General features: G+C 43.3%; 1 protein-coding gene across 2 annotated transcripts in view; it reads left to right on the plus strand.

The window, feature by feature from the left end:
• LOC106585552 (uncharacterized) overlaps nucleotides 1–12,246 on the plus strand; it is a 68,869-nt gene that overhangs the window by 1,340 nt on the left and 55,283 nt on the right. The gene's annotated exons all lie outside the window — the stretch shown is intronic.

Raw genomic sequence — 12,246 nt, forward strand, 5'->3', positions numbered from 1 at the left:
GCCTTCAACAAATTAAGATTAATTAATGCATTACGTTAATGCATACAGAGAACAATGGTCAATCAATCACAGCAGAATGGTAATTTCTTATAGAGGTTGGGTCCTATCAGTCCACGTGACTGCACATCAGACAATAGAGGCACCTGTTTTTGCCTGATATGGAGACTATGACATAGACACCCATGTAAACAAACCATCTAGTTACTTAATTGAGCTCTAAAGTAACCATTTCAGAAATGTTTTTTTGATATTTGATTTCATTCTTATTCTTTACTTATGTATTGGATGCAAATATAAGCCTGACTGCTACACATGATCTTTTTCTTTATGTTTGAAAACTGATAAATCAGAACAGCATCTGCTACTATTGCAACTGGGGGTCCCATCCCCCAACGTGGATGAAGGCAAAAAAACAACAAAATATGATGTATAATTTCTTACTTCATACTCTGAATGAGTCACCAGTTCAGTCCACACATGGTTATTGAGACTGGTTTCATTCTGAAAGACCATGCATTGTGTCTTTCATTTCTTCTGCTTGACATGGGTATGAGTTTGATACTGGAGATCCTCACTTGGAGCACTGTTGGCACAGTGGTGCTTCATCATGACACAAGGGCATCATTGATGCTAAAAAGTTTAGTTCTCTAACATGGCACTTATGATTTAGTAAAAGTTTCCATTATAACAGAGTGATGAGGGATTGTTATTGCTAATTTTGTAGATTTAAATATTCAGGGATTTGACCTTTGTGACTGAAGTACAACTGTAACGCTCAGTTCATCCATGGGCCTTAGTGATTTACCAGACTGTGTGGTTCAATGTTCTGCATACTTGTTTAGAGAAGGTCTAACTTTCTACACTGTTTTAAAAATGTTGGGTAATGACTTATTTAGCATTGAGGTGTACTAAAGTATATATAATTGACGTTTTTGTTTCTTGCATGGATTTGATACAAAACCGCTTATAGTTTTATTGGGAAAACCTAAAGGAGATTAAAGAGAGGGAGCAAAGAAAGACATTTTCTGCTGAATATGGCATCAATAGCACCATAGTATAGACATATCTATTTCAATCTGCAGTGTTGTTGGCAACTCTGAATATGTTCCTCAGTCTTAGACGGTAAGAGTTGACCTGGTTAGGTACAAATGAACCTCCAGAATCAAATGGGTTCTTTAGCCCTAGCAGACTGACAGTCTTTGATCCAGCTGACAGATGCACTATACCAAACCGCTCCCCTTCCATCCATCACCTGTGAGAGAGCCATCATACATAAAATCCATAATCTATCAATACTGTTGTGTCTACTCCTCAGTAAAGTGTTGTAACCATGTCAGCAAATACTGTACCCTAACCCTCTAGAACATTCTGTTTACAGGAATGCTTGCCATTTTGATCGCATTATAAATAACATGGACGGTTTATCCCATTCAAATGTGTCACGCACTTGCAGTAGAGCTAAGGGAGCAGACAACGAACAGGGCCAAGCCGGATGACATACCAGCAGGTAGGCTGCAGCACAGTTTGAAGAGCCCTACATTAAGAGGTGAAAAGGTGGAAATGTATAGGGAAATAATCCCCCCCAGGCCAGGCCAGTAGTAAGCCCACTGAAAGCAGACCTGAAAAAATAAGGTGAAGTTCAGATCAAAAGGATTTCCATTGAGATCACAGCTTTGCAGCTAGAATCACACCCAGACAATATTGTGCATTTGTACCTCATACTCATGAAAAATCTACCTGACACTATGCATCTGTTTTACTCTCTACTTCCACTCATCTGGCAATACATAACCCTAACCCTAAGGAAATCCTATCGGCATAGCAGCCAAGGCCCATCAGTGATGGTGGTGACAGAGATGGAACTGATAAGCAGCTATATTACTTTCTTAGTAATCCTGGGTAATCCTGCTTGGGCCATGGCCTCAGAACAGGCCAGCTGGGTTTGAGGGGGTAACTTGACAAACTGAGGACCATATCTCAGGTGCAAAGAAAGAACACACCTACTAGTAAATCATAAACAAAGGAAACAATTCATCCACTCCACATCCCACGAGACTAATTCTTAAAAGCAAAAGGTTTAGGCCAACAATCTAAACTTTACTGACCCAATGAGGGAGTACTGAGACCAAACTCTTATTTCAAGATGTAACGGAAAAAGAGACATTGGAGGAAGCATTTCCTACTTCTTAAAAGGTCTGAAGGTTCCACCATTTCCACTCTGATATCAAGTTCGAGTTGAAGTTATTAAACACAACCAGGGAAGTTGTAGGAAAAGCTCCTAGTAGATTTAGCTGTAGTACTAACGCATTGTGTGGAGTGTGTAGACTTTTATTTTGCGCTTCTTCGTGTTGCTGTGTCCAAAGTTACCCAAAGTGCTGTAAAAAGGAACAGTAGAAAAATACTCTCCAAATCCATAAAGCGCATTTAAGTTATACATTGCTCAAAATACCCCAAAATGATGTGTACCCCTCAGTTCCCCACTGCAATGATGGAGTGTGTAGACAGAGTATAGTCATCTATTCATCTACTACGTTCCTCGCGGTTTCGTCCTTTTGTCGTATCTTTCTCCTCCCTACCACATGCACTCAGTTTGAGCGCTCCAGACAAAAGTGCCTTTTCGTGGGAAAGTCCAACTTATAGAGGACGTGTCGGGGTCCCTGACAAAAGACAAATGTTGTGCAACAGAACACGTCCGCTGTTCAAGTTGAAGTTTTATTGTCACATGCACAAGTACAGTGAAATGCTTAATTTAGAATGTGCTATTTTGCCTCTCCAGAAGTGTGTTTCTTATCAAGTCTATAAAACCCTCAGTGGAGAAGTGGATCAGCCTGGCATCAGTTGAGACCCATTAGGTCTATATGTTGTGTACCGACATCCTCCTTTAATTTGACCAGCCCTTTAGAGTGGTTTATCCCACCCTATGACCTCTGGTGGCCAGGCAAAGCCTAATTCAGGCCAAACCATGGGGACATAAAGCTGCTTACAGACACTGAACTGAGGTGAACAGAAAGTGTCTCAAGGCATAGATAGCTGACTGCTGCACCTGAGCTAGAATACTTCACACAAATGACCACGTCGGCTTTGTTAGAAGGTGAGAGACAAAATCAAGGTTCTACCCCAATGTCTTGGTTGAGCCAAAGAAAGCTAAAATAACACTAAAGAACAGGCTAGCAGGGCCAAATAAGAAATGCACCAAGTGTTTGTGCAAGCATATCCAGGACAGTGTGCTGCTGACAGATGCCCTTTAACTTTGAATTCTAATTTGATTACACTATTAAGGTTGGGAGCAGCAGTACTGGATTAGACTAGGTGTTCACAAGGGTGCAGTCTTAGGTAATTTGTCTCATTGAAGACCAGTAAGAGATGCAAATAGTCTTAACAAGGTTACAAATCCTTACACTGTCATTACAAAGTAAAATGTAAGTGTGTATTAGTCTACTGCATTGATTGCCAGACTTATGGGAGCAAAAGCCCAGACTATATTAGTGTCTATGGTTGTGTATCAATTGTGTATCAGCTTACTCAGTTTGGCAGAAAGGCCCAGATCACCCTCAATGGCTTCTTACACATTATTATGTCATTTCTGTGTTCCCCTCAGATACCCCCAGGTTCCCCTCTCCTCAGTTCCCCAGATCCCTGGTTCATCTGCTCCCTGTATTGGCAGAGCTGCAATTGTCTGCTGTTCAGGACTGTGTAAAATGGGCTTAGCTTCCACTCATTCCCAACCCTCTAAACTAAAGCCAGTTTTTAGTGATAGGACCTTAAGTTACTGTTGGGCAATATGGACATAATTCAAAAGTAGACATCTAATCTGATAATTCATAATCATTTACTAGGTGTATTTGTATGAAACCAGCTACTCAAAAAACTAAAAGAAAAACTCTTGTTGAGCAGGTCCCATAATTGCAATGATGTCTGAATATATGCTTTCAGAAAGAACACTGAATCCTCTGTTAGTTACAAATAGAGAGATAATCATTGTAAATGCACCCAATTTTATTTTCCATTGTGAGAGGAAAGGCACTTTGACAGTATGGAAGATGGTGTACTGTGCATCAGCAGATGACTAGCACTGTCATTTTACATACATACTATCAGTGACCTACAGTATGTAACCCCTCATTACTACATACAATGTAGGCAGCGTCTTGAGCTAAACTTGTATGCCTCATTTGTTTGCATTTAAAGGACTTTGTGCCTTGTTCTGTTGCCATGGGAAACAGGTTGTACCTGAAGCCACAGAATAGTGGTGGGGGCTGTCCTATGTCTCTCCTGTCTACACTTGTAGACTTTGACCCCTACAAGCTCTCTCTGCAGGGTCTGTAGTCTGGACACTCCCCTGTCAACGGCTCTCTCACAAGACATGTCAAATGTTGTCAATAAGCAACATTAAATTCAGTAGGCCTAAAAAGTCGGTATTATGAAACAACAACTTGTTTTAAATAGGCTATGTCTAAATACAGTTACAGGCACAATAATTGCTCCCTGTGGGTGTATAATACAGACAAGGCATCTTAGACTATGGAGGGTTTTACACACATCCAAACTTTTCACAGGAGCTGGATAAAGCTCCAATATATGTCCACTCACAGTTATACTGCTCTCAAATGTAATGTTTTATAAACATCATGGGACTGTCTCACAGATCATATTTGCACTTTTCCGGAAATAGCAGACTAAATTGCATTGCATTTGAGCCATGTACTGTACATTCTCACCATAAACCCATGGACAGTACATTTTTATAATATATATATATTTTTTTATCAAGTTAAACGAAAAATAATCAATCAAACAATATTGCTAAATATGATCGGGTCAGAAACATGATATCATGAATTGCTTCTCTCATTCTATGGCACTGTGTGCAGACTGCACACGTACTGTAGGCCTAAATGTCTTTTTGCATAACATGTGCACATCTATACAAAACACTAGGCTCCTGTCAATTGTAGTGCTGTGACGATATCAATATCGTAATATTCTTTCCATGGCAAAAATGTAAACATGAAGTAGACCCACACTCTTTGGTCCTTTAAAAACCTGCTATATATAGATGGGTTCGCTGACAATGTCACAAAAACGATGCGCGTGCTTCAAGAGGCAGAAGGCCGTGTGTTGTGATTCTGGACGGTCAGATAGCTAGCAATGATGACTACCATGTGGGAAATCGTAAGTGGCTCATTTCAGCAAGTTTGATCTTGTTCTTGATACCATGTCTTGAGTTGAGGTGTTTTGACTAACGTCATGTCTTTGCTAATATGGCTCAAATTCACTGTAACGGTGTAACAATGTATTTTAGAGACAACAAGTGCTCATTGTGCAAATTTATTTATGTTATCAATAAACATCGTAGACTAAATATAGTTTACATGTTGTCAACAATCTAAGCCGAGCCTGTCTGTTTTGCACCATTGTTGTACACACGTCAGTTTTGTTGCTAATCAACCAACCCGTCTATAGCATGGAAAATAAATAAATGTGACTCTGGATGACAACATAATGATGTTTGTTTCCAACAAGACAGGCTGTTTTTCTAAAGAAGTTAAATCTGCCCCCCAAGTGGCGCACCGGTCTAAGGCACTGCATCGCAGTGGGGTTCTCGGGTTCGATCCCGGCCTGTGTTGCAGCCGGCCGCGACCGATAGACCCATGAAGCGGCGCACAATTGGCCGAGCATCGTCTGGGTTAGGGGAGGGTTTGGCCGGCTGGGATGTCCTTGTTCCATTGCGCTCTAGCGACTCCTGGGGCAGGCCGGGTGCATGCACACTGACACGGTTGCCAGTTGGACAGTGTTTACTCCAACACAGCAGTGCGGCTTGGCAGGGTCGTGTTTTGGAAGACACATGGTTCTCGACCTTCACCTCTCCCGAGTCCGTACGGGAGTTACAGCGATGACACAAGACTGTAACTACCAATTGGATAACACGAAATTTAAAAAATATATATATAATAATGTGAACAGAAAAAAAATTACAAAATAAGTTAAATCCACGTTGTATTTTTGTTTCCTTGCCACGATACTAACGACTATCGTGATACTGGTATCATCCTGGCCCTAGTCAATTGTATCTATTCCTATGTGCGAGGAAGATTCTCAAAAACATCAGACATTGATACGGCATAATAGGAAGACTGAATAGTTTGTAGTGTGTCTTTGGTAATCGGACGAGGGGCGCTCTTTGAAAATGAGGATGGATAGCCTACTTCAAGGTTAGGCAGCTAGATTCAGCCGCAGGCCAATTTTTGTCCAAGTGGATGGACGGGGGGGGCGAAACATGATTTAAATGATTTGTACACTGCCAATTGACCACAACTAATCCCAAAAAGAGATTATATTTGAAAATTACAATCATTTCATAAGTTGATTACATTGAGACACAATCACCTATGTCTCTTTTTTTATTTGTGAGAATACCTTTTAGCTGAATTCCTGGTGATTTTACAGTATGTTTTGACCAAAAAACGAAAATCCTAAAGACTTTACTCGGCCCAAAAAAATCACTTTAGGGACAGTTTTGGCCCGCGGGCCACCTTTTGCCAACCCCTTGCCGACTTGAACAAGCGAAATTCAGATATGTGAATTGTGAGGGAAAAAACCTCAAAGCAGTCTCAGTAGACCATTTAAAACCCCTTTATTCATAGGGTACTTTTGGCTAATGGTCAGGATAAAAAGACACACCTATGCGATGCTGCTAAACCAGCCTTGATTAAGGGGAGGGTAGGCTATGCTTAGTTTTTAATCAAATTAAACAAAATGGGGGGAAACCTATATATTGTTTATGTTTCTAAAAACAAGATTCACCGGCACAAAAGGCACATCTCTCTTTCCATGGAAACTGTGGGCCATGGCTAGATAGGTCAAGGACACACCTCAAATATTGCCACTCCTCCCATCTCAGCACAGGTAAATTGCCGAACCTGGAGTTAGGGCTGGAGAATACTAGTGCGGCAGTTTTTACGTGATGAAATGGCAAACTAACGTGCGACACTAGAACACCAAATGTGTCACGTGAGTTGAGTTGGCATAGTATGCTGTTGTTAGCTTTCCAAAAATAGCCTCCTTATATTAGTGTAATTAACTTACACTAGTGATAAGCTGGTATTAGTGGCTCTGAATAAAGTGTGTGGGAGAATACAGTGTGTATGTGGGGATGGGGTGGTCATTCCATTATTTTCTAAGAAAGGGAAGGGGATAACTTAAATTGTAGATGATTTTAAGATGTAGGTTGCAACCTTAACACATCACTGGCCAGACAGTGCAGCACAGATTCAGTTTTCCCAGCTTTATTGACCCATTTTATTGTCAGGCTCTAAACATTTTTCTTTCTAGGAAATTGATTATTGAGCAGTCTGGTTACAGTAATATCTGGTTCTTATTCAGTGGGTCGGAGCAATACTGCACAATGTCAGAGATATAAATTAAATTCATGGCACACACATATCCAAGATGGCGTAGCAGTCAGACGTCTTTGTCTTGTCTCGTCGCATGTATATATCTTTTTATATCTTTTTCTTCGCATTCTTTTTAATATTTTTCCTAAACCTCAACTTCAAAATACTCTCCTGCAACTCGCCTCACCCAATGTGGTGTGGATCTGTTTTTTTTCTAAAGTATTTCTATTTACCTCCGAACTGGATTACCTCAACTGAAGCTAACTAGCTACCAGCTATCAGCTATCAGTCGGCTAACCTTTAGCTCGGAAAGCTCTCGCCAGTTCATACAACGCGTTTCAAACCAGAGCATACCGGACCTATTTTTCTCTCCATATCCCCAGATTCCTACTGCAAACTCTGAACCCTTTCATCTGGATCATGGCAGCTAGCTAACCACAACCCGGGTTGACTACTCCTGACTAACGTTCCCATCCCGGAGCAAGCACCAACTAGCCTGGGGCTAGCCCATGCTAGACCCATCTCCCAGCTAGGGCTCCTGGGCTACTCCTGAAGCCCACTCCTCGGCTACAATATCCAGACCCCTTCTACTGACTTTACGGGGCATGGAACCCCGCCGATCCTTCACGACTGGAATACCGGCATAATCTGCCCGAGGATCCCAACAGGCCCCTCAGGCACGACGTCCCCTGAAGGCCCATTCTGCTAACTGCGGCCTGCTAGCTATCTATAGCATATTGGACTGTTAGCTGATCCACCGGCCAGTTTCTTGGACCACTATACCCATTTTGCCAATTGGACTTGGACACCTCTGCTACTTGGAACCCTACTAATTCCACGACTGGTCTATCGATGTCACTGCACGAGGAGGCAAAAAAAAAAGAAGAGACTTTTCCCCCATCACGACGTCCCTCTAAGGCCCTTATGCTAGCTTGCTAGCACCGGCCTGCTAACTGTCTGATTCGCCGTGTCCCAAGCCAGCCCAACCACTCACTGGACCCATACGATCACTTGGCTACGCATGCTTCTCCCTAATATCAATATGCCTTGTCCATTACTGTCCTGGTTAGTGATTACTGTCTTATTTCACGGTAGTGCCTATAGCCCTGCTCAATATGCCCTAACCAACCTAGTTGTTCCACCTCCCACATATGCGATGACATCTCCTGGTTTAAACGTCTCTAGAGACTATATCTCTCTCTTCATTACTCAATGCCTAGGTTTACCTTCAATGTACTCTCTTCCTACCATACCTTTGTCTGTACATTATGCCTTGAATCTATGCTATCGTGCCCAGAAACCTGCTCCCTTTACTCTCTGTTCCCGAACGTGCTAGACGGCCAGTTCTTATAGCCTTTAGCCATACCCTTACCCTACTTCTCCTCTGTTCCTTTGGTGATGTAGAGGTTAATCCAGGACCTGCAGTGCCTAGCTCCACTCCTACTCCCCAGGTGCTCTCATTTGTTGACTTCTGTAACCGTAAAAGCCTTGGTTTCATGCATGTTAACATTAGAAGCCTACTCCCTAAATTTGTTTTATTCACTGCTTTAGCACATTCTGCCAACCAGGATGTCTTAGCCGTGTCTGAATCCTGGCTTAGGAAAACCACCTAAAACCCTGAAACTTCCATCCCTAACTATAACATTTTCCGCCAAGATAGAACTGCCAAAGGGGGCGGTGTTGCAATCTACTGCAGAGATAGCCTGCAGAGTTCTATCTTACTATCCAGGTCTGTACCAAAACAATTCGAGCTTCTACTTCTAAAAATTCACCTTTCCAGAAACAAGTCTCACCGTTGCCGCTTGCTATAGACCACCCTCTGCCCCCAGCTGTGCCCTGGACACCATATGTGAATTGATTGCTCCCCATCTATCTTCAGAGCTCGTGCTGCTAGGTGACCTAAACTGGGACATGCTTAACACCCCGGCCATCCTACAATCTGACGACACAAACGCGTGCTCTACAAATCACATACAACTTGTAAAGTATTTTTCACTGTGTTTTGTATCTTTATGAAGTTTGGAGGCTGAATGAGAGAAAAGGCCATTTCATTATGTAATAACAGAAGTGTTGGTACTGGATGCTCCCTGTATAGTACCTCGGATCATTGAAGCAAAATGAAAGGGCGACACATTGTTCAGGTTTTTCCAGGATGACACTGGATAGGCCTGATCACCGACAACGACGAGACAGCCTATAGGGAGGAGGTCAGAGACCTGGCCAGGTGGTGCCAGAATAACAACCTATCCCTCAACGTAACCAAGACTAAGGAGATGATTGTGGACTACAGGAAAAGGAGCACCGAGCACGCCCCATTCTCATCGACGGGGCTGTAGTGGAGCAGGTTGAGAGCTTCAAATTCCTTGGTGTCGACATCAACAACAAATTAGAATGGTCCAAACACACCAAGACAGTCGTGAAGAGGGCACGAGAAAGCATATTCCTCCTCAGGAAACTAAAAAGATTTGGCATGGGTTCTGAGATCCTCAAAAGGTTCTACAGCTGCAACATCGAGAGCATTCTGACCGGTTGCATCACTGCCTGGTACGGCAATTGCTTGGCCTCCGACCGCAAGGCACTTCAGAGGGTAATGCGTACGGCCCAGTACATCACTGGGGCAAAGCTGCCTGCCATCCAGGACCTCTACACCAGGCGGTGTCAGAGGAAGGCCCTGAAAATTGTCAAAGACCCCAGCCACCCCAGTCATATACTGTTTTCTCTACTACTGCATGGCAAGTGGTACCGGAGTGCCAAGTTTAGGCTTCTCAACAGTTTTTACCCCCAAGCCATAAGACTCCTGAACAGGTAACCAAATGGTTACCCGGACTATTTGCATTGTGTGCCCTCCCTCTGCCCCCCCCCCCCCTCCCACACTACTCTCTGTTTATCTTATATGCATAGTCACTTTAACTATACATTCATGTACCTCAATTGGCCTGACCAACCAGTGCTCCCGCACATTGGCTAGCCGGGCAGTCTGCATTGTGTCCCACCACCCGCCAACACGTCTTTTTACGCTACTGCAACTCTCTGTTCATCATATATGCATAGTCACTTTAACCATACCCACATGTACATACTACCTCAATAAGCCTGACTAACCGGTGTATGTATATAGCCTTGCGACTCTTATTTTCAAATGTCTTTTAACTGTTGTTTTATTTCTTTACTTACCTCACACACACACACACACACACACACACACACACACACACACACACACACACACACACACACACACACATGCCTTTTTTTCGCACTATTGGTTACAGCCTGTAAGTAAGCATTTCACTGTAAGGTCTACACCTGTTGTATTCGGCGCACGTGACAAATAAACTTTGATTTGATTTGAATCTAAGCTTGATGCCCTCAATCTCACACAAATGATCAAAGAACCTACCAGGTACAAATCCGTAAACACGGGCACCCTCATAGATATCATCCTAACTAACTCGCCCTCCAAATACACCTCTGCTGTTTTCAACCAAGATCTCAGCGATCACTGCCTCATTGCCTGCATCCGTAATGGGTCTGCGGTCAAACGACCACCCCTCATCACTGTCAAACGCTCCCTAAAACACTTCTGCAAACAGGCCTTTCTAATTGACTTGGCCGGGGTATCCTGGAATGACATTGACCTCATCCCGTCAGTAGAGGATGCCTGGTTATTCTTTAAAAGTGCCTTCCTGACCATCTTAAATAAGTGTGCTCCATTCAAAATATTTACAACTAGGAATAGATATAGCCCTTGGTTCACCCCAGACCTGTCTGCCCTTGACCAGCACAAAAACATCCTGTGGCGTTCTGCATTAGCATCGAATAGCCCCCGTGATATGCAACTTTTTAGGGAAGTTAGGAACCAATATACACAGGCAGTTAGGAAAGCTAAGGCTAGCTTTTTCAAACAGAAATTTGCATCCTGTAGTACAAACTCAAAAAAGTTCTGGGACACTGTAAAGTCCATGGAGAATAAGAGCACCTCCTCCCAGCTGCCCACTGCACTGAGGCTAGAAAACACTGTCACTACCGATAAATCCACGATAATTGAGAATTTCAATAAGCATTTTTCTACGGCTGGCCATGCTTCCCGCCTGGCTACCCCTACCCCGGTCAACAGCTCTGCGCTCCCCACAGCAACTCGCCCAAACCTCCCCCACTTCTCCTTCATCAAAATCCAGATAGCTGATGTTCTGAAAGAGATGCAAAATCTGGACCCCTACAAATCAGCCGGGCTAGACAATCTGGACCCTCTCTTTCTAAAATTATCTGCCGGAATTATTGCAACCCCTATTACTAACCTGTTCAACCTCTCTTTTGTATCGTCTGAGATTCCCATAGATTGGAAAGCTGCCACGGTCATCCCCTCTTCAAAGGGGGAGACACTCATGACCCAAACTGCTACAGACCTATATCTATTCTACCCGGCCTTTCTAAGGTGTTTGAAAGCCAAGTTAACAAACAGATTACCGACCATTTCGAATCTCACCGTACCTCCTCCACTATGCAATCTGGTTTCCGGGCTGGTCATGGGTGCACCTCAGCCACGCTCAAGGTCCTAAACGATTCCGTAACCGCCATCGATAAGAGACATTACTGTGCAGCCGTATTCATCGACCTGGCTAAGGCTTTCGACTCTGTCAATCACAACATTCTTATTGGCAGACTCAACAGCCTTGGTTTCTCAAATGATTGCCTCGCTTGGTTCACCAACTACTTCTCCGATAGAGTTCAGTATGTCAAATCAGAGGGCCTGTTGTCCGGACCTCTGGCAGTCTCTATGGGGGTGCCACAGGGTTCAATTCTCAGGCCGACTCTCTTCTCTGTATACATCAGTGATGTCGCTCTCGCTGCT

The sequence above is a fragment of the Salmo salar genome, chromosome 24 (genome assembly GCF_965601325.2).
Source record: "Salmo salar chromosome 24, fSalSal1, whole genome shotgun sequence".
Lineage (NCBI taxonomy): Eukaryota > Metazoa > Chordata > Actinopteri > Salmoniformes > Salmonidae > Salmo > Salmo salar.